Genomic DNA, 21,480 nt, shown 5'->3' with positions numbered 1-21,480 from the left:
AAATATCTTCCATTCAAAACTGGAAAGAAGCTTTCTGAGAAACTGCTCTGTGTTCTGTTAATTCATCTCACAGAGTTACATCTTTCCCTTCAAGAAGCCTTTCGCTAAGGCTGTTCTTGTGGAATTGGCAAAGGGATATTTGGAAGCCCATAGAGGGCTAGGGTGAAAAAGGAAATATCTTCCGTTCAAAACTGGAAAGAAGCTTTCTGAGAAACTGCTCTGTGTTCTGTTAATTCATCTCACAGAGTTACATCTTTCCCTTCAAGAAGCCTTTCCCTAAGGCTGTTCTTGTGGAATTGGGAAAGTGATATTTGGACGCCCATGGAGGGCAATGGTGAAAAAGGAAATATCTTCCATTCAAAACTGGAAAGAAGCTTTCTGAGAAACTGCTCTGTGTTCTGTTAATTCATCTCACAGAGTTACATCTTTCCCTTCAAGAAGCCTTTCGCTAAGGCTGTTCTTGTGGAATTGGCAAAGAGATATTTGGAAGCCCATAGAGGGCTATGGTAAAAAAGGCAATATCTTCCGTTCAAAACTGGAAAGAAGCTTTGTGAGAAACTGCTCTGTGTTCTGTTAATTCATCTCACAGAGATACATCTTTCCCTTCAAGAAGCTTTACGCTAAGGCTGTTCTTGTGGAATTGGCAAAGGGATATTTGGAAGCCCATAGAGGGCTATGGTGAAAAAGGAAATATCTTCCGTTCAAAACTAGAAAGAAGCTTTCTGAGAAACTGCTCTGTGTTCTGTTAATTCATCTCACAGAGTTACATCTTTCCCTTCAAGAAGCCTTTCGCTAAGGCTGTTCTTGTGGAATTGGCAAAGAGATATTTGGAAGCCCATAGAGGGCTATGGTGAAAAAGGAAATATCTTCCGTTCAAAATTGGAAAGAAGCTTTCTGAGAAACTGCTCTGTGTTCTGTTAATTCATCTCACAGAGTTACTTCCTCCCCTTCAAGAAGCTTTACGCTAAGGCTGTTCTTGTGGAATTGGAAAAAGGATATTTGGAATCCCATAGAGGGCTATGGTGGAAAAGGAAATATCTTCCGTTCAAAACTGGAAAGAAGCTTTCTGAGAAACTGCTCTGTGTTCTGTTAATTCATCTCACAGAGTTACATCTTTTCCTTCAAGAAGCCTTTCGCTAAGGCTGTTCTTGTGTAATTGGCAAAGAGATATTTGGAAGCCCTTAGAGGGCTATGGTGAAAAAGTAAATATCTTCCGTTCAAAACTGGAAAGAAGCTTTCTGTGAAACTGCTCTGTGTTCTGTTAATTCACCTCAGAGAGTTACATCTTTCCCTTCAAGAAGCCTTTAGATAAGGCTGCTCTTGTGGAATTGGCAAAGGGATATTTGGAAGCCCATAGAGGGCTATGGTGAAAAAGGAAGTATCTTCCGCTCAAAACTGGAAAGAAGCTTTCTGAGAAACTGCTCTGTGTTCTGTTAATTCATTTCACAGAGTTACATCTTTCCCTTCAAGAAGCCTTTCGCTCAGGCTGTTCTTGTGGAATTGGCAAAGAGATATTTGGAAGCACATAGAGGGCTATGTTGAAAAAGGAAATATCTTCCGTTCAAAACTGGAAAGAAGCTTTCTGAGAAACTGCTCTGTGTTCTGTTAATTCACCTCAGAGAGTTACATCTTGCCCTTCAAGAAGCCTTTCGCTAAGGCTGTTCTTTTGGAATTGTCAAAGGGATATTTGGAAGCCCATAGAGGGCTATGGTGAAAAAGGAAATATCTTCCGTTCAAAACTGGAAAGAAGCTTTCTGAGAAACTGCTCTGTGTTCTGTTAATTCATCTCAAAGAGTTACATCTTTCCCTTCAAGAAGCCTTTCGCTAAGGCTGTTCTTGTAGAATAGGCAAAGGGATATTTGGAAGCCCATAGAGGGCCATGGTGAAGAAAGAAATATCTTCCGTTCAAAACTGGAAAGAAGCTTTCTGAGAAACTACTCTGTGTTCTGTTAATTCATCTCACAGAGTTACTTCTTTCCCTTCAAGAAGCTTTACGCTAAGGCTGTTCTTGTAGAATTGGAAAAAGGATATTTGGAAGCCCATAGAGGGCTTTGGTGAAAAAGGAAATATCTTCCGTTTAAAACTGGAAAAAAGCTTTCTGAGAAACTGCTCTGTGTTCTGTTAATTCATCTCACAGAGTTACATGTTTCCCTTCAAGAAGCCTTTCGCTAAGGCTGTTCTTTTGGAATTGGCAAAGAGATATTTGGAAGCCCTTAGAGGGCTATGGTGAAAAAGGAAATATCTTCCGTTCAAAACTGGAAAGAAGCTTTCTGAGAAACTGCTCTGTGTTCTGTTAATTCATCTCACAGAGTTACATCTTTCCCTTCAAGAAGCCTTTCCCTAAGGCTGTTCTTGTGGAATTGGGAAAGAGATATTTGGAAGCCCATGGAGGGCTATGGTGAAAAAGGAAATATCTTACATTCAAAACTGGAAAGAAGCTTTCTGAGAAACTGCTCTGTGTTCTGTTAATTCATCTCACAGAGTTACATCTTTCCCTTCAAGAAGTTTTACGCTAAGGCTGTTCTTGTGGAATTGGCAAAGGGATATTTGAAGCCCATAGAGGGCTATGGTGAAAAAGGAAATATCTTCCGTTCAAAACTGGAAAGAAGCTTTCTGAGAAACTGCTCTGTGTTCTGTTAATTCATCTCACAGAGTTACATCTTTCCCTTCAAGAAGCCTTTCGCTAAGGCTGTTCTTGTGGAACTGGCAAAGAGATATTTGGAAGACCATAGAGGGCTATGGTGAAAAAGGAAATATCTTCCGTTCAAAACTGGAAAGAAGCTTTCTGAGAAACTGTTCTGTGTTCTGTTAATTCATCTCACAGAGTTACATCTTTCCCTTCAAGAAGCCTTTCGCTAAGGCTCTTCTTGTGGAATTGGCAAAGGGATATTTGGAAGCCCATAGAGGGCTACGGTGAAAAAGGAAATATCTTCCGTTCAAAACTGGTAAGAAGCTTTCTGAGAAACTGCTCTGTGTTCTGTTAATTCATCTCACAGAGTTACATCTTTCCCATCAAGAAGCCTTTCGCTAAGGCTGTTCTTGTGGAATTGGCAAAGGGATATTTGCAAGCCCATAGAGGGCTGTGGTGAGAAAGGAAATATCGTCCGTTCAAAACTGGAAAGAAACTTTCTGAGAAACTGCTTTGTGTTCTGTTAATTCATCTCACAGAGTTACATCTTTCCCTTCAAGAAGCCTTTCGCTAAGGCTGTTCTTGTGGAATTGTCAAAGGGATATTTGGAAGCCCATAGAGGGCTATGGTGAAAAAGGAAATATCTTCCGTTCAAAACTGGACAGAAGCTTTCTGAGAAACTGTTCTGTGTTCTGTTAATTCATCTCACAGAGTTACATCTTTCCTTCAAGAAGCCTTTCGCTAAGGCTCTTCTTGTGGAATTGTCAAAGGGATATTTGGAAGCCCATAGAGGGCTATGGTGAAAAAGGAAATATCTTCGGTTCAAAACTGGTAAGAAGCTTTCTGAGAAACTGCTCTGTGTTCTGTTAATTCATCTCAGAGAGTTACATCTTTCCCTTTAAGAAGCCTTTCGCTAAGGCTGTTCTTTTGGAATTGTCAAAGAGATATTTGGAAGCCCATAGAGGGCTAGGGTGAAAAAGGAAATATCTTCCGTTCAAAACTGGAAAGAAGCTTTCTGAGAAACTGCTCTGTGTTCTGTTAATTCATCTCACAGAGTTACATCTTTCCCTTCAAGAAGCCTTTCGCTAAGGCTGTTCTTGTGGAATTGGCAAAGAGATATTTGGAAGCCCATAGAGGGCTATGGTGAAAAAGGAAATATCTTCTGTTCAAAACTGGAAATAAGCTTTCTGAGAAACTGCTCTGTGTTCTGTTAATTCATCTCACAGAGTTACATCTTTCCCTTCAAGAAGCCTTTCGCTAAGGCTGTTCTTGTGGAATTGGCAAAGGGATATTTGGAAGCCCATAGAGGGCTAGGGTGAAAAAGGAAATATCTTCCGTTCAAAACTGGAAATAAGCTTTCTGAGAAACTGCTCTGTGTTCTGTTAATTCATCTCACAGAGTTACATATTTCCCTTCAAGAAGCCTTTCCCTAAGGCTGTTCTTGTGGAATTGGGAAAGAGATATTTGGAAGCCCATGGAGGGCTATGGTGAAAAAGGAAATATCTTCCATTCAAAACTGGAAAGAAGCTTTCTGAGAAACTGCTCTGTGTTCTGTTAATTCATCTCACAGAGTTACATCGTTCCCTTCAAGAAGCTTTACGCTAAGGCTGTTCTTGTGGAATTGGCAAGGGGATATTTGAAGCCCATAGAGGGCTATGGTGAAAAAGGAAATATCTTCCGTTCAAAACTGGAAAGAAGCTTTCTGAGAAACTGCTCTGTGTTCTGTTAATTCATCTCACAGAGTTACATCTTTCCCTTCAAGAAGCCTTTCGCTAAGGCTGTCGCTGTGGAATTGGCAAAGGGATATTTGGAAGCCCATAGAGGGCTATGGTGAAAAAGGAAATATCTTCCGTTCAAAACTGGAAAGAAGCTTTCTGAGAAACTGCTTTGTGTTCTGTTAATTCATCTCACAGAGCTACATCTTTCCTTTCAAGAAGCCTTTCGCTAAGGCTGTTCTTGAGGAATTGGCAAAGTGATATTTTGAAGCCCTTAGAGGGCTATGGTGAAAAAGGAAATATCTTCCATTCAAAACTGGAAAGAAGCTTTCTGAGAAACTGCTCTGTGTTCTGTTAATTCATCTCACAGAGTTACATCTTTCCCTTCAAGAAGCCTTTCGCTAAGGCTGTTCTTGTGGAATTGGCAAAGGGATATTTGGAAGCCCATAGAGGGCTAGGGTGAAAAAGGAAATATCTTCCGTTCAAAACTGGAAAGAAGCTTTCTGAGAAACTGCTCTGTGTTCTGTTAATTCATCTCACAGAGTTACATCTTTCCCTTCAAGAAGCCTTTCCATAAGGCTGTTCTTGGGGAATTGGGAAAGTGATATTTGGACGCCCATGGAGGGCAATGGTGAAAAAGGAAATATCTTCCATTCAAAACTGGAAAGAAGCTTTCTGAGAAACTGCTCTGTGTTCTGTTAATTCATCTCACAGAGTTACATCTTTCCCTTCAAGAAGCCTTTCGCTAAGGCTGTTCTTGTGGAATTGGCAAAGAGATATTTGGAAGCCCATAGAGGGCTATGGTAAAAAAGGCAATATCTTCCGTTCAAAACTGGAAAGAAGCTTTGTGAGAAACTGCTCTGTGTTCTGTTAATTCATCTCACAGAGATACATCTTTCCCTTCAAGAAGCTTTACGCTAAGGCTGTTCTTGTGGAATTGGCAAAGGGATATTTGGAAGCCCATAGAGGGCTATGGTGAAAAAGGAAATATCTTCCGTTCAAAACTAGAAAGAAGCTTTCTGAGAAACTGCTCTGTGTTCTGTTAATTCATCTCACAGAGTTACATCTTTCCCTTCAAGAAGCCTTTCGCTAAGGCTGTTCTTGTGGAATTGGCAAAGAGATATTTGGAAGCCCATAGAGGGCTATGGTGAAAAAGGAAATATCTTCCGTTCAAAATTGGAAAGAAGCTTTCTGAGAAACTGCTCTGTGTTCTGTTAATTCATCTCACAGAGTTACTTCCTCCCCTTCAAGAAGCTTTACGCTAAGGCTGTTCTTGTGGAATTGGAAAAAGGATATTTGGAATCCCATAGAGGGCTATGGTGGAAAAGGAAATATCTTCCGTTCAAAACTGGAAAGAAGCTTTCTGAGAAACTGCTCTGTGTTCTGTTAATTCATCTCACAGAGTTACATCTTTTCCTTCAAGAAGCCTTTCGCTAAGGCTGTTCTTGTGGAATTGGCAAAGAGATATTTGGAAGCCCTTAGAGGGCTATGGTGAAAAAGGAAATATCTTCCGTTCAAAACTGGAAAGAAGCTTTCTGTGAAACTGCTCTGTGTTCTGTTAATTCACCTCAGAGAGTTACATCTTTCCCTTCAAGAAGCCTTTAGATAAGGCTGTTCTTGTGGAATTGGCAAAGGGATATTTGGAAGCCCATAGAGGGCTATGGTGAAAAAGGAAGTATCTTCCGCTCAAAACTGGAAAGAAGCTTTCTGAGAAACTCCTCTGTGTTCTGTTAATTCATCTCACAGAGTTACATCTTTCCCTTCAAGAAGCCTTTCGCTCAGGCTGTTCTTGTGGAATTAGCAAAGAGATATTTGGAAGCCCATAGAGGGCTATGTGGAAAAAGGAAATATCTTCCGTTCAAAACTGGAAAGAAGCTTTCTGAGAAACTGCTCTGTGTTCTGTTAATTCACCTCAGAGAGTTACATCTTGCCCTTCAAGAAGCCTTTCGCTAAGGCTGTTCTTTTGGAATTGTCAAAGGGATATTTGGAAGCCCATAGAGGGCTATGGTGAAAAAGGAAATATCTTCCGTTCAAAACTGGAAAGAAGCTTTCTGAGAAACTGCTCTGTGTTCTGTTAATTCATCTCACAGAGTTACATCTTTCCCTTCAAGAAGCCTTTCGCTAAGGCTGTTCTTGTAGAATAGGCAAAGGGATATTTGGAAGCCCATAGAGGGCCATGGTGAAGAAAGAAATATCTTCCGTTCAAAACTGGAAAGAAGCTTTCTGACAAACTGCTCTGTGTTCTGTTAATCATCTCCCAGAGTTACTTCTTTGCCTTCAAGGAGCTTTACGCTAAGGCTGTTCTTGTGGAATTGGAAAAGGGATATTTTGAAGCCCATAGAGGGCTATGGTGAAAAAGGAAATATCTTCCGTTCAAAACTGGAAAGAAGCTTTCTGAGAAACTGCTCTGTGTTCTGTTAATTCATCTCACAGAGTTACATCTTTCCCTTCAAGAAGCCTTTCGTTAAGGCTGTTCTTGTGGAATTGGCAAAGAGATATTTGGAAGCCCATAGAGGGCTATGTTGAAAAAGGAAATATCTTCCGTTCAAAACTGGAAATAAGCTTTCTGAGAAACTGCTCTGTGTTCTGTTAATTCATCTCACAGAGTTCCATCTTTCCCTTCAAGAAGCCTTTCGCTAAGGCTGTTCTTGTGGAATTGGCAAAGGGATATTTGGAAGCCCATGGAGGACTAGGGTGAAAAAGGAAATATCTTCCGTTCAAAACTGGAAAGAAGCTTTCTGAGAAACTGCTCTGTGTTCTGTTAATTCATCTCACAGAGTTACATCTTTCCCTTCAAGAAGCCTTTCCCTAAGGCTGTTCTTGTGGAATTGGGAAAGAGATATTTGGAAGCCCATGGAGGGCTATGGTGAAAAAGGAAATATCTTACATTCAAAACTGGAAAGAAGCTTTCTGAGAAACTGCTCTGTGTTCTGTTAATTCATCTCACAGAGTTACATCTTTCCCTTCAAGAAGTTTTACGCTAAGGCTGTTCTTGTGGAATTGGCAAAGGGATATTTGAAGCCCATAGAGGGCTATGGTGAAAAAGGAAATATCTTCCGTTCAAAACTGGAAAGAAGCTTTCTGAGAAACTGCTCTGTGTTCTGTTAATTCATCTCACAGAGTTACATCTTTCCCTTCAAGAAGCCTTTCGCTAAGGCTGTTCTTGTGGAACTGGCAAAGAGATATTTGGAAGACCATAGAGGGCTATGGTGAAAAAGGAAATATCTTCCGTTCAAAACTGGAAAGAAGCTTTCTGAGAAACTGTTCTGTGTTCTGTTAATTCATCTCACAGAGTTACATCTTTCCCTTCAAGAAGCCTTTCGCTAAGGCTCTTCTTGTGGAATTGGCAAAGGGATATTTGGAAGCCCATAGAGGGCTATGGTGAAAAAGGAAATATCTTCCGTTCAAAACTGGTAAGAAGCTTTCTGAGAAACTGCTCTGTTTTCTGTTAATTCATCTCACAGAGTTACATCTTTCCCATCAAGAAGCCTTTCGCTAAGGCTGTTCTTGTGGAATTGGCAAAGAGATATTTGGAAGCCCATAGAGGGCTATGGTGAGAAAGGAAATATCGTCCGTTCAAAACTGGAAAGAAACTTTCTGAGAAACTGCTTTGTGTTCTGTTAATTCATCTCACAGAGTTACATCTTTCCCTTCAAGAAGCCTTTCGCTAAGGCTGTTCTTGTGGAATTGTCAAAGGGATATTTGGAAGCCCATAGAGGGCTATGGTGAAAAAGGAAATATCTTCCGTTCAAAACTGGACAGAAGCTTTCTGAGAAACTGTTCTGTGTTCTGTTAATTCATCTCACAGAGTTACATCTTTCCCTTCAAGAAGCCTTTCGCTAAGGCTCTTCTTGTGGAATTGTCAAAGGGATATTTGGAAGCCCATAGAGGGCTATGGTGAAAAAGGAAATATCTTCCGTTCAAAACTGGTAAGAAGCTTTCTGAGAAACTGCTCTGTGTTCTGTTAATTCATCTCAGAGAGTTACACCTTTCCCTTTAAGAAGCCTTTCGCTAAGGCTGTTCTTTTGGAATTGTCAAAGAGATATTTGGAAGCCCATAGAGGGCTAGGGTGAAAAAGGAAATATCTTCCGTTCAAAACTGGAAAGAAGCTTTCTGAGAAACTGCTCTGTGTTCTGTTAATTCATCTCACAGAGTTACATCTTTCCCTTCAAGAAGCCTTTCGCTAAGGCTGTTCTTGTGGAATTGGCAAAGAGATATTTGGAAGCCCTTAGAGGGCTATGGTGAAAAAGGAAATATCTTCCGTTCAAAACTGGAAATAACCTTTCTGAGAAACTGCTCTGTGTTCTGTTAATTCATCTCACAGAGTTACATCTTTCCCTTCAAGAAGCCTTTCCCTAAGGCTGTTCTTGTGGAATTGGGAAAGAGATATTTGGAAGCCCATGGAGGGCTATGGTGAAAAAGGAAATATCTTCCATTCAAAACTGGAAAGAAGCTTTCTGAGAAACTGCTCTGTGTTCTGTTAATTCATCTCACAGAGTTACATCGTTCCCTTCAAGAAGCTTTACGCTAAGGCTGTTCTTGTGGAATTGGCAAAGGGATATTTGAAGCCCATAGAGGGCTATGGTGAAAAAGGAAATATCTTCCGTTCAAAACTGGAAAGAAGCTTTCTGAGAAACTGCTCTGTGTTCTGTTAATTCATCTCACAGAGTTACATCTTTCCCTTCAAGAAGCCTTTCGCTAAGGCTGTTCTTGTGGAACTGGCAAAGAGATATTTGGAAGCCCTTAGAGGGCTATGGTGAAAAAGGAAATATCTTCCGTTCAAAACTGGAAAGAAGCTTTCTGAGAAACTGTTCTGTGTTCTGGTAATTCATCTCACAGAGTTACATCTTTCCCTTCAAGAAGCCTTTCGCTAAGGCTCTTCTTGTGGAATTGGCAAAGGGATATTTGGAAGCCCATAGAGGGCTATGGTGAAAAAGGAAATATCTTCCGTTCAAAACTGGAAAGAAGCTTTCTGAGAAATTCCTCTGTGTTCCGTTAATTCATCTCACAGAGTTACATCTTTCCCTTCAGGAAGCCTTTCGCTAAGGCTGTCGCTGTGGATTTGGAAACTGATATCTGGAAGCCCATAGAGGTCTACGGTGAAAAAGGAAATATCTTCCGTTCAAAACTGGAAAGAAGCTATCTGAGAAACTGCTCTGTGTTCTGTTAATTCATCTCACAGAGTTACATCTTTCCCTTCAAGAAGCCTTTCGCTAAGGCTGTTCTTGTGGAATTGGCAAAGGGATATTTGGAAGCCCATAGAGGGCTACGGTGAAAAAGGAAATATCTTCCGTTCAAAACTGGAAAGAAGCTTTCTGAGAAACTGCTTTGTGTTCTGTTAATTTCTCTCACAGAGTTACTTCTTTCCCTTCAAGAAGCTTTACGCTAAGGCTGTTCTTGTGGAATTGGAAAAAGGATATTTGGAAGCCCATAGAGGGCTATGGTGAAAAGTTCAAAACTGGAAAGAAGCTTTCTGAGAAACTGCTCTGTGTTCTGTTAATTCATCTCACAGAGTTACATCTTTCCCTTCAAGAAGCCTTTCGCTAAGGCTGTCGCTGTGGAATTGGCAAAGGGATATTTGGAAGCCCATAGAGGGCTATGGTGAAAAAGGAAATATGTTCCGTTCAAAACTGGAAAGAAGCTTTCTGAGAAACTGCTTTGTGTTCTGTTAATTCATCTCACAGAGCTACATCTTTCCTTTCAAGAAGCCTTTCGCTAAGGCTGTTCTTGTGGAATTGGCAAAGTGATATTTGGAAGCCCTTAGAGGGCTATGGTGAAAAAGGAAATATCTTCCATTCAAAACTGGAAAGAAGCTTTCTGAGAAACTGCTCTGTGTTCTGTTAATTCATCTCACAGAGTTACATCTTTCCCTTCAAGAAGCCTTTCGCTAAGGCTGTTCTTGTGGAATTGGCAAAGGGATATTTGGAAGCCCATAGAGGGCTAGGGTGAAAAAGGAAATATCTTCCGTTCAAAACTGGAAAGAAGCTTTCTGAGAAACTGCTCTGTGTTCTGTTAATTCATCTCACAGAGTTACATCTTTCCCTTCAAGAAGCCTTTCTCTAAGGCTGTTCTTGTGGAATTGGGAAAGTGATATTTGGACGCCCATGGAGGGCTATGGTGAAAAAGGAAATATCTTCCATTCAAAACTGGAAAGAAGCTTTCTGAGAAACTGCTCTGTGTTCTGTTAATTCATCTCACAGAGTTACATCTTTCCCTTCAAGAAGCCTTTCGCTAAGGCTGTTCTTGTGGAATTGGCAAAGAGATATTTGGAAGCCCATAGAGGGCTATGGTAAAAAAGGCAATATCTTCCGTTCAAAACTGGAAAGAAGCTTTGTGAGAAACTGCTCTGTGTTCTGTTAATTCATCTCACAGAGATACATCTTTCCCTTCAAGAAGCTTTACGCTAAGGCTGTTCTTGTGGAATTGGCAAAGGGATATTTGGAATCCCATAGAGGGCTATGGTGAAAAAGGAAATATCTTCCGTTCAAAACTAGAAAGAAGCTTTCTGAGAAACTGCTCTGTGTTTTGTTAATTCATCTCACAGAGTTACATCTTTCCCTTCAAGAAGCCTTTCGCTAAGGCTGTTCTTGTGGAATTGGCAAAGAGATATTTGGAAGACCATAGAGGGCTATGGTGAAAAAGGAAATATCTTCCGTTCAAAACTGGAAAGAAGCTTTCTGAGAAACTGGTCTGTGTTCTGTTAATTCATCTCACGGAGTTACATCTTTCCCTTCAAGAAGCCTTTCGCTAAGGCTGTTCTTGTGGAATTGGCAAAGGGATATTTGGAAGCCCATAGAGGGCTATGGTGAAAAAGGAAATATCTTCCGTTCAAAACTGGTAAGAAGTTTTCTGAGAAACTGCTCTGTGTTCTGTTAATTCATCTCACACAGTTACATCTTTCCCTTCAAGAAGCCTTTCGCTAAGGCTATTCTTGTGGAATTGGCAAAGAGATATTTGGATGACCATAGAGGGCTATGGTGAAAAAGGAAATATCTTCCGTTCAAAACTGGAAAGAAGCCTTCTGAGAAACTGCTCTGTGTTCTGTTAATTCATCTCACAGAGTTACATCTTTCCCTTCAAGAAGCCTTTCGCTAAGGCTGTTCTTTTGGAATTGGCAAAGAGATATTTGGAAGCCCTTAGAGGGCTATGGTGAAAAAGGAAATATCTTCCGTTCAAAACTGGAAAGAAGCTTTCTGTGAAACTGCTCTGTGTTCTGTTAATTCACCCCAGAGAGTTACATCTTCCCCTTCAAGAAGCCTTTCGATAAGGCTGTTCTTGTGGAATTGGCAAAGGGATATTTGGAATCCCATAGAGGGCTATGGTGAAAAAGGAAGTATCTTCCGCTCAAAACTGGAAAGAAGCTTTCTGAGAAACTGCTCTGTGTTCTGTTAATTCATCTCACAGAGTTACATCTTTCCCTTTAAGAAGCCTTTCGCTAAGGCTGTTCTTGTGGAATTGGCAAAGAGATATTTGGAAGCCCATAGAGGGCTATGTTGAAAAAGGAAATATCTTCCGTTCAAAACTGGAAAGAAGCTTTCTGAGAAACTGCTCTGTGTTCTGTTAATTCACCTCAGAGAGTTACATCTTTCCCTTCAAGAAGCCTTTCGCTAAGGCTGTTCTTGTAGAATTGGCAAAGGGATATTTGGAAGCCCATAGAGGGCCATGGTGAAGAAAGAAATATCTTCCGTTCAAAACTGGAAAGAAGCTTTCTGAGAAACTACTCTGTGTTCTGTTAATTCATCTCACAGAGTTACTTCTTTCCCTTCAAGAAGCTTTACGCTAAGGCTGTTCTTGTAGAATTGGCAAAAGGATATTTGGAAGCCCATAGAGGGCTTTGGTGAAAAAGGAAATATCTTCCGTTTAAAACTGGAAAAAAGCTTTCTGAGAAACTGCTCTGTGTTCTGTTAATTCATCTCACAGAGTTACATGTTTCCCTTCAAGAAGCCTTTCGCTAAGGCTGTTCTTTTGGAATTGGCGAAGAGATATTTGGAAGCCCTTAGAGGGCTATGGTGAAAAAGGATATATCTTCCGTTCAAAACTGAAAAGAAGCTTTCTGAGAAACTGCTCTGTGTTCTGTTAATTCACCTCAGAGAGTTACATCATTCCCTTCAAGAAGCCTTTCGCTAAGGCTGTTCTTTTGGAATTGTCAAAGATATTTGGAAGCCCATAGAGGGCTATGGTGAAAAAGGAAATATCTTCCGTTCAAAACTGGAAAGAAGCTTTCTGAGAAACTGCTCTGTGTTCTGTTAATTCATCTCACAGAGTTACATCTTTCCCTTCAAGAAGCCTTTCGCTAAGGCTGTTCTTGTGGAATTGCCAAACTGATATTTGGAAGCCCTTAGAGGACTATGGTGAAAAAGGAAATATCTTCCGTTCAAAACTGGAAAGAAGCTTTCTGTGAAACTGCTCTGTGTTCTGTTAATTCACCTCAGAGAGTTACATCTTCCCCTTCAAGAAGCCTTTCGATAAGGCTGTTCTTGTGGAATTGGCAAAGGGATATTTGGAAGCCCATAGAGGGCTATGGTGAAAAAGGAAGTATCTTCCGCTCAAAACTGGAAAGAAGCTTTCTGAGAAACTGCTCTGTGTTCTGTTAATTCATCTCACAGAGTTACATCTTTCCCTTTAAGAAGCCTTTCGCTAAGGCTGTTCTTGTGGAATTGGCAAAGAGATATTTGGAAGCCCATAGAGGGCTATGTTGAAAAACGAAATATCTTCCGTTCAAAACTGGAAAGAAGCTTTCTGAGAAACTGCTCTGTGTTCTGTTAATTCACCTCAGAGAGTTACATCTTTCCCTTCAAGAAGCCTTTCGCTAAGGCTGTTCTTTTGGAATTGTCAAAGGGATATTTGGAAGCCCATAGAGGGCTATGGTGAAAAAGGAAATATCTTCCGTTCAAAACTGGAAAGAAGCTTTCTGAGAAACTGCTCTGTGTTCTGTTAATTCACCTCAGAGAGTTACATCTTCCCCTTCAAGAAGCCTTTCGATAAGGCTGTTCTTGTGGAATTGGGAAAGTGATATTTGGACGCCCATGGAGGGCTATGGTGAAAAAGGAAATATCTTCCATTCAAAACTGGAAAGAAGCTTTCTGAGAAACTGCTCTGTGTTCTGTTAATTCATCTCACAGAGTTACATCTTTCCCTTCAAGAAGCCTTTCGCTAAGGCTGTTCTTGTGGAATTGGCAAAGAGATATTTGGAAGCCCATAGAGGGCTATGGTAAAAAAGGCAATATCTTCCGTTCAAAACTGGAAAGAAGCTTTGTGAGAAACTGCTCTGTGTTCTGTTAATTCATCTCACAGAGATACATCTTTCCCTTCAAGAAGCTTTACGCTAAGGCTGTTCTTGTGGAATTGGCAAGGGGATATTTGGAAGCCCATAGAGGGCTATGGTGAAAAAGGAAATATCTTCCGTTCAAAACTAGAAAGAAGCTTTCTGAGAAACTGCTCTGTGTTTTGTTAATTCATCTCACAGAGTTACATCTTTCCCTTCAAGAAGCCTTTCGCTAAGGCTGTTCTTGTGGAATTGGCAAAGAGATATTTGGAAGACCATAGAGGGCTATGGTGAAAAAGGAAATATCTTCCGTTCAAAACTGGAAAGAAGCTTTCTGAGAAACTGGTCTGTGTTCTGTTAATTCATCTCACGGAGTTACATCCTTCCCTTCAAGAAGCCTTTCGCTAAGGCTGTTCTTGTGGAATTGGCAAAGGGATATTTGGAAGCCCATAGAGGGCTATGGTGAAAAAGGAAATATCTTCCGTTCAAAACTGGTAAGAAGTTTTCTGAGAAACTGCTCTGTGTTCTGTTAATTCATCTCACACAGTTACATCTTTCCCTTCAAGAAGCCTTTCGCTAAGGCTATTCTTGTGGAATTGGCAAAGAGACATTTGGATGACCATAGAGGGCTATGGTGAAAAAGGAAATATCTTCCGTTCAAAACTGGAAAGAAGCCTTCTGAGAAACTGCTCTGTGTTCTGTTAATTCATCTCACAGAGTTACATCTTTCCCTTCAAGAAGCCTTTCGCTAAGGCTGTTCTTGTGGAATTGGCAAAGAGATATTTGGAAGCCCTTAGAGGGCTATGGTGAAAAAGGAAATATCTTCCGTTCAAAACTGGAAAGAAGCTTTCTGTGAAACTGCTCTGTGTTCTGTTAATTCACCCCAGAGAGTTACATCTTCCCCTTCAAGAAGCCTTTCGATAAGGCTGTTCTTGTGGAATTGGCAAAGGGATATTTGGAAGCCCATAGAGGGCTATGGTGAAAAAGGAAGTATCTTCCGCTCAAAACTGGAAAGAAGCTTTCTGAGAAACTGCTCTGTGTTCTGTTAATTCATCTCACAGAGTTACATCTTTCCCTTTAAGAAGCCTTTCGCTAAGGCTGTTCTTGTGGAATTGGCAAAGAGATATTTGGAAGCCCATAGAGGGCTATGTTGAAAAAGGAAATATCTTCCGTTCAAAACTGGAAAGAAGCTTTCTGAGAAACTGCTCTGTGTTCTGTTAATTCACCTCAGAGAGTTACATCTTTCCCTTCAAGAAGCCTTTCGCTAAGGCTGTTCTTGTAGAATTGGCAAAGGGATATTTGGAAGCCCATAGAGGGCCATGGTGAAGAAAGAAATATCTTCCGTTCAAAACTGGAAAGAAGCTTTCTGAGAAACTACTCTGTGTTCTGTTAATTCATCTCACAGAGTTACTTCTTTCCCTTCAAGAAGCTTTACGCTAAGGCTGTTCTTGTAGAATTGGCAAAAGGATATTTGGAAGCCCATAGAGGGCTTTGGTGAAAAAGGAAATATCTTCCGTTTAAAACTGGAAAAAAGCTTTCTGAGAAACTGCTCTGTGTTCTGTTAATTCATCTCACAGAGTTACATGTTTCCCTTCAAGAAGCCTTTCGCTAAGGCTGTTCTTTTGGAATTGGCGAAGAGATATTTGGAAGCCCTTAGAGGGCTATGGTGAAAAAGGAAATATCTTCCGTTCAAAACTGAAAAGAAGCTTTCTGAGAAACTGCTCTGTGTTCTGTTAATTCACCTCAGAGAGTTACATCATTCCCTTCAAGAAGCCTTTCGCTAAGGCTGTTCTTTTGGAATTGTCAAAGATATTTGGAAGCCCATAGAGGGCTATGGTGAAAAAGGAAATATCTTCCGTTCAAAACTGGAAAGAAGCTTTCTGAGAAACTGCTCTGTGTTCTGTTAATTCATCTCACAGAGTTACATCTTTCCCTTCAAGAAGCCTTTCGCTAAGGCTGTTCTTGTGGAATTGCCAAACTGATATTTGGAAGCCCTTAGAGGGCTATGGTGAAAAAGGAAATATCTTCCGTTCAAAACTGGAAAGAAGCTTTCTGTGAAACTGCTCTGTGTTCTGTTAATTCACCTCAGAGAGTTACATCTTCCCCTTCAAGAAGCCTTTCGATAAGGCTGTTCTTGTGGAATTGGCAAAGGGATATTTGGAAGCCCATAGAGGGCTATGGTGAAAAAGGAAGTATCTTCCGCTCAAAACTGGAAAGAAGCTTTCTGAGAAACTGCTCTGTGTTCTGTTAATTCATCTCACAGAGTTACATCTTTCCCTTTAAGAAGCCTTTCGCTAAGGCTGTTCTTGTGGAATTGGCAAAGAGATATTTGGAAGCCCATAGAGGGCTATGTTGAAAAAGGAAATATCTTCCGTTCAAAACTGGAAAGAAGCTTTCTGAGAAACTGCTCTGTGTTCTGTTAATTCACCTCAGAGAGTTACATCTTTCCCTTCAAGAAGCCTTTCGCTAAGGCTGTTCTTTTGGAATTGTCAAAGGGATATTTGGAAGCCCATAGAGGGCTATGGTGAAAAAGGAAATATCTTCCGTTCAAAACTGGAAAGAAGCTTTCTGAGAAACTGCTCTGTGTTCTGTTAATTCATCTCACAGAGTTACATCTTTCCCTCAAGAAGCCTTTCGCTAAGGCTGTTCTTGTAGAATTGGCAAAGGGATATTTGGAAGCCCATAGAGGGCCATGGTGAAGAAAGAAATATCTTCCGTTCAAAACTGGAAAGAAGCTTTCTGAGAAACTACTCTGTGTTCTGTTAATTCATCTCACAGAGTTACTTCTTTCCCTTCAAGAAGCTTTACGCTAAGGCTGTTCTTGTAGAATTGGAAAAATGATATTTGGAAGCCCGTAGAGGGCTTTGGTGAAAAAGGAAATATCTTCCGTTTAAAACTGGAAAAAAGCTTTCTGAGAAACTGCTCTGTGTTCTGTTAATTCATCTCACAGAGTTACATGTTTCCCTTCAAGAAGCCTTTCGCTAAGGCTGTTCTTTTGGAATTGGCGAAGAGATATTTGGAAGCCCTTAGAGGGCTATGGTGAAAAAGGAAATATCTTCCGTTCAAAACTGAAAAGAAGCTTTCTGAGAAACTGCTCTGTGTTCTGTTAATTCACCTCAGAGAGTTACATCTTTCCCTTCAAGAAGCCTTTCGCTAAGGCTGTTCTTTTGGAATTGTCAAAGATATTTGGAAGCCCATAGAGGGCTATGGTGAAAAAGGAAATATCTTCCGTTCAAAACTGGAAAGAAGCTTTCTGAGAAACTGCTCTGTGTTCTGTTAATTCATCTCACAGAGTTACATCTTTCCCTTCAAGAAGCCTTTCGCTAAGTCTGCCGCTGTGGAATTGCCAAACTGATATTTGGAAGCCCTTAGAGGGCTATGGTGAAAAAGGAAATATCTTCCGTTCAAAACTGGAAAGAAGCTATCTGAGAAACTCCTCTGTGTTCTGTTAATTCATCTCACAGAGTTACATCTTTCCCTTCAAGAAGCCTTTCGCTAAGGCTGTTCTTGCAGAATTGGCAAAGGGTTATTTGGAAGCCCATAGAGGGCTAGGGTGAAAAAGGAAATATCTTCCGTTCAAAACTGGAAAGAAGCTTTCTGAGAAACTGCTCTGTGTTCTGTTAATTCATCTCACAGAGTTACATCTTTCCCTTCAAGAAGCCTTTCCCTAAGGCTGTTCTTGTGGAATTGGGAAAGTGATATTTGGACGCCCATGGAGGGCTATGGTGAAAAAGGAAATATCTTCCATTCAAAACTGGAAAGAAGCTTTCTGAGAAACTGCTCTGTGTTCTGTTAATTCATCTCACAGAGTTACATCTTTCCCTTCAAGAAGCCTTTCGCTAAGGCTGTTCTTGTAGAATTGGCAAAGGGATATTTTTAAGGCCATAGAGGGCCATGGAGAAGAAAGAAATATCTTCCGTTCAAAACTGGAAAGAAGCTTTCTGAGAAACTGCTCTGTGTTCTGTTAATTTATCTCACAGAGTTACTTCCTCCCCTTCAAGAAGCTTTACGCTAAGGCTGTTCTTGTGGAATTGGAAAAAGAATATTTGGAATCCCATAGAGGGCTATGGTGGAAAAGGAAATATCTTCCGTTCAAAACTGGAAAGAAGCTTTCTGAGAAACTGCTCTGTGTTCTGTTAATTCATCTCACAGAGTTACATCTTTCCCTTCAAGAAGCCTTTCGCTAAGGCTGTTCTTGTGGAATTGGCAAAGAGATATTTGGAAGCCCTTAGAGGGCTATGGTGAAAAAGGAAATATCTTCCGTTCAAAACTAGAAAGAAGCTTTCTGAGAAACTGCTCTGTGTTCTGTTAATTCACCTCAGAGAGTTACATCTTTCCCTTCAAGAAGCCTTTCGATAAGGCTGTTCTTGTGGAATTGGCAAAGGGATATTTGGAAGCACATAGAGGGCTATGGTGAAAAAGGAAGTATCTTCCGTTCAAAACTGGAAAGAAGCTTTCTGAGAAACTGCTCTGTGTTCTGTTAATTCATCTCACAGAGTTACATCTTCCCCTTCAAGAAGCCTTTCCCTAAGGCTGTTCTTGTGGAATTGGCAAAGGGATATTTGGAAACCCATAGAGGGCTATGTTGAAAAAGGAAATATCTTCTGTTCAAAACTGGAAAGAAGCTTTCTGAGGAACTGCTCTGTGTTCTGTTAATTCACCTCAGAGAGTTACATCTTTCCCTTCAAGAAGCCTTTCGCTAAGGCTGTTCTTTTGGAATTGTCAAAGGGATATTTGGAAGCCCATAGAGGGCTATGGTGAAAAAGGAAATATCTTCCGTTCAAAACTGGAAAGAAGCTTTCTGAGAAACAGCTCTGTGTTCTGTTAATTCATCTCACAGAGTTACATCTTTCCCTTCAAGAAGCCTTTCGCTAAGGCTGTTCTTGTAGAATTGGCAAAGGGATATTTGGAAGCCAATAGAGGGCCATGGTGAAGAAAGAAATATCTTCCGTTCAAAACTGGAAAGAAGCTTTCTGAGAAACTACTCTGTGTTCTGTTAATTCATCTCACAGAGTTACTTCTTTCCCTTCAAGAAGCTTTACGCTAAGGCTGTTCTTGTGGAATTGGAAAAAGGATATTTGGAAGCCCATAGAGGGCTTTGGTGAAAAAGGAAATATCTTCCGTTTAAAACTGGAAAAAAGCTTTCTGAGAAACTGCTCTGTGTTCTGTTAATTCATCTCACAGAGTTACATGTTTCCCTTCAAGAAGCCTTTCGCTAAGGCTGTTCTTTTGGAATTGGCAAAGAGATATTTGGCAGCCCTTAGAGGGCTATGGTGAAAAAGGAAATATCTTCCGTTCAAAACTGGAAAGAAGCTTTCTGAGAAACTGCTCTGTATTCTGTTAATTCACCTCAGAGAGTTACATCTTTCCCTTTAAGAAGCCTTTCGCTAAGGCTGTTCTTTTGGAATTGTCAAAGAGATATTTGGAAGCCCGTAGAGGGCTAGGGTGAAAAAGGAAATATCTTCCGTTCAAAACTGGAAAGAAGCTTTCTGAGAAACTGCTCTGTGTTCTGTTAATTCATCTCACAGAGTTACATCTTTCCCTTCAAGAAGCCTTTCGCTAAGGCTGTTCTTGTGGAATTGGCAAAGAGATATTTGGAAGCCCATAGAGGGCTATGGTGAAAAAGGAAATATCTTCCGTTCAAAACTGGAAATAAGCTTTCTGAGAAACTGCTCTGTGTTCTGTTAATTCATCTCACAGAGTTACATCGTTCCCTTCAAGAAGCTTTACGCTAAGGCTGTTCTTGTGGAATTGGCAAAGGGATATTTGAAGCCCATAGAGGGCTAAGGTGAAAAAGGAAATATCTTCCGTTCAAAAATGGAAAGAAGCTTTCTGAGAAACTGCTCTGTGTTCTGTTAATTCATCTCACAGAGTTACATCTTTCCCTTCAAGAAGCCTTTCGCTAAGGCTGTTCTTGTGGAACTGGCAAAGAGATATTTGGAAGCCCATAGAGGGCTATGGTGAAAAAGGAAATATCTTCCGTTCAAAACTGGAAAGAAGCTTTCTGAGAAACTGTTCTGTGTTCTGTTAATTCATCTCACAGAGTTACATCTTTCCCTTCAAGAAGCCTTTCGCTAAGGCTCTTCTTGTGGAATTGGCAAAGGGATATATGGAAGCCCATAGAGGGTTATGGTGAAAAAGGAAATATCCTCCGTTCAAAACTGGTAAGAAGCTTTCTGAGAAACTGCTCTGTGTTCTGTTAATTCATCTCACAGAGTTACATCTTTCCCATCAAGAAGCCTTTCACTAAATCTGTTCTTGTGGAATTGGCAAAGAGATATTTGGAAGCCCATAGAGGGCTATGGTGAGAAAGGAAATATCTTCCGTTCAAAACTGGAAAGAAGCTTTCTGAGAAACTGCTTTGTGTTCTGTTAATTCATCGCACAGAGTTACATCTTTCCCTTCAAGAAGCCTTTCGCTAAAGCTGTTCTTGTGGAATTGTCAAAGGGATATTTGGAAGCCCATAGAGGGCTATGGTGAAAAAGGAAATATCTTCCGTTCAAAACTGGAAAGAAGCTTTCTGAGAAACTGCTCTGTGTTCTGTTAATTCATCTCACAGAGTTACATCTTTCCCTTCAAGAAGCTTTACGCTATGGCTGTTCTTGTGGAATTGGCAAAGGGATATTTGGAAGCCCATAGAGGGCTATGGTGAAAAAGGAAATATCTTCCGTTCAAAACTGGAAAGAAGCTTTCTGAGAAACTGCTCTGTGTTCTGTTAATTCATCTCACAGAGTTACATCTTTCCCTTCAAGAAGCCTTTCGCTAAGGCTGTTCTTGTGGAACTGGCAAAGAGATATTTGGAAGCCCTTAGAGGGCTATGGTGAAAAAGGAAATATCTTCCGTTCAAAACTGGAAAGAAGCTTTCTGAGAAACTGTTCAGTGTTCTGTTAATTCATCTCACAGAGTTACATCTTTCCCTTCAAGAAGCCTTTCGCTAAGGCTATTCTTGTGGAATTGGCAAAGGGATATTTGGAAGCCCATAGAGGGCTATGGTGAAAAAGGAAATATCTTCCGTTCAATACTGGTAAGAAGCTTTCTGAGAAACTGCTCTGTGTTCTGATAATTCATCTCACAGAGTTACATCTTTCCCTTCAAGAAGCCTTTCGCTAAGGCTGTTCTTGTGGAATTGGCAAAAAGATATTTGGAATCCCATAGAGGGCTATGGTGAGAAAGGAAATATCTTCCGTACAAAACTGGAAAGAAGCTTTCTGAGAAACTGCTTTGTGTTCTGTTAATTCATCTCACAGAGTTACATCTTTCCCTTCAAGAAGCCTTTCGCTAAGTCTGTTCTTGTGGAATTGGCAAAGAGATATTTAGAAGACCGTAGAGGGCTATGGTGAAAAAGAAAATATCTTCCGTTCAAAACTGGAAAGAAGCTTTCTGAGAAACTGCTCTGTGTTCTGTTAATTCATCTCACAGAGTTACATCTTTCCCTTCAAGAAGCCTTTCGCTTAGGCTGTTCTTGTGGAATTGGCAAAGGGATATTTGGAAGCCCATAGAGGGCTATGGTGAAAAAGGAAATATCTTCCGTTCAAAACTGGAAAGAAGCTTTCTGAGAAACTGCTCTGTGTTCTGTTCATTCACCTCAGAGAGTTACATCTTTCCCTTCAAGAAGCCTTTCGCTAAGGCTGTTCTTTTGGAATTGTCAAAGGGATATTTGGAAGCCCATAGAGGGCTATGGTGAAAAAGGAAATATCTTCCGTTCAAACCTGGAAAGAAGCTTTCTGAGAAATTGCTCTGTGTTCTGTTAATTCATCTCACAGAGTTACATCTTTCCCTTCAGGAAGCCTTTCGCTAAGGCTGTCGCTGTAGATTTGGAAACTGATATTTGGAAGCCCATAGAGGTCTACGGTGAAAAAGGAAATATCTTC

This window comes from Chlorocebus sabaeus, chromosome 14, assembly GCF_047675955.1.
Source record: "Chlorocebus sabaeus isolate Y175 chromosome 14, mChlSab1.0.hap1, whole genome shotgun sequence".
NCBI lineage: Eukaryota > Metazoa > Chordata > Mammalia > Primates > Cercopithecidae > Chlorocebus > Chlorocebus sabaeus.
This window is presented reverse-complemented; position numbering follows the sequence as displayed.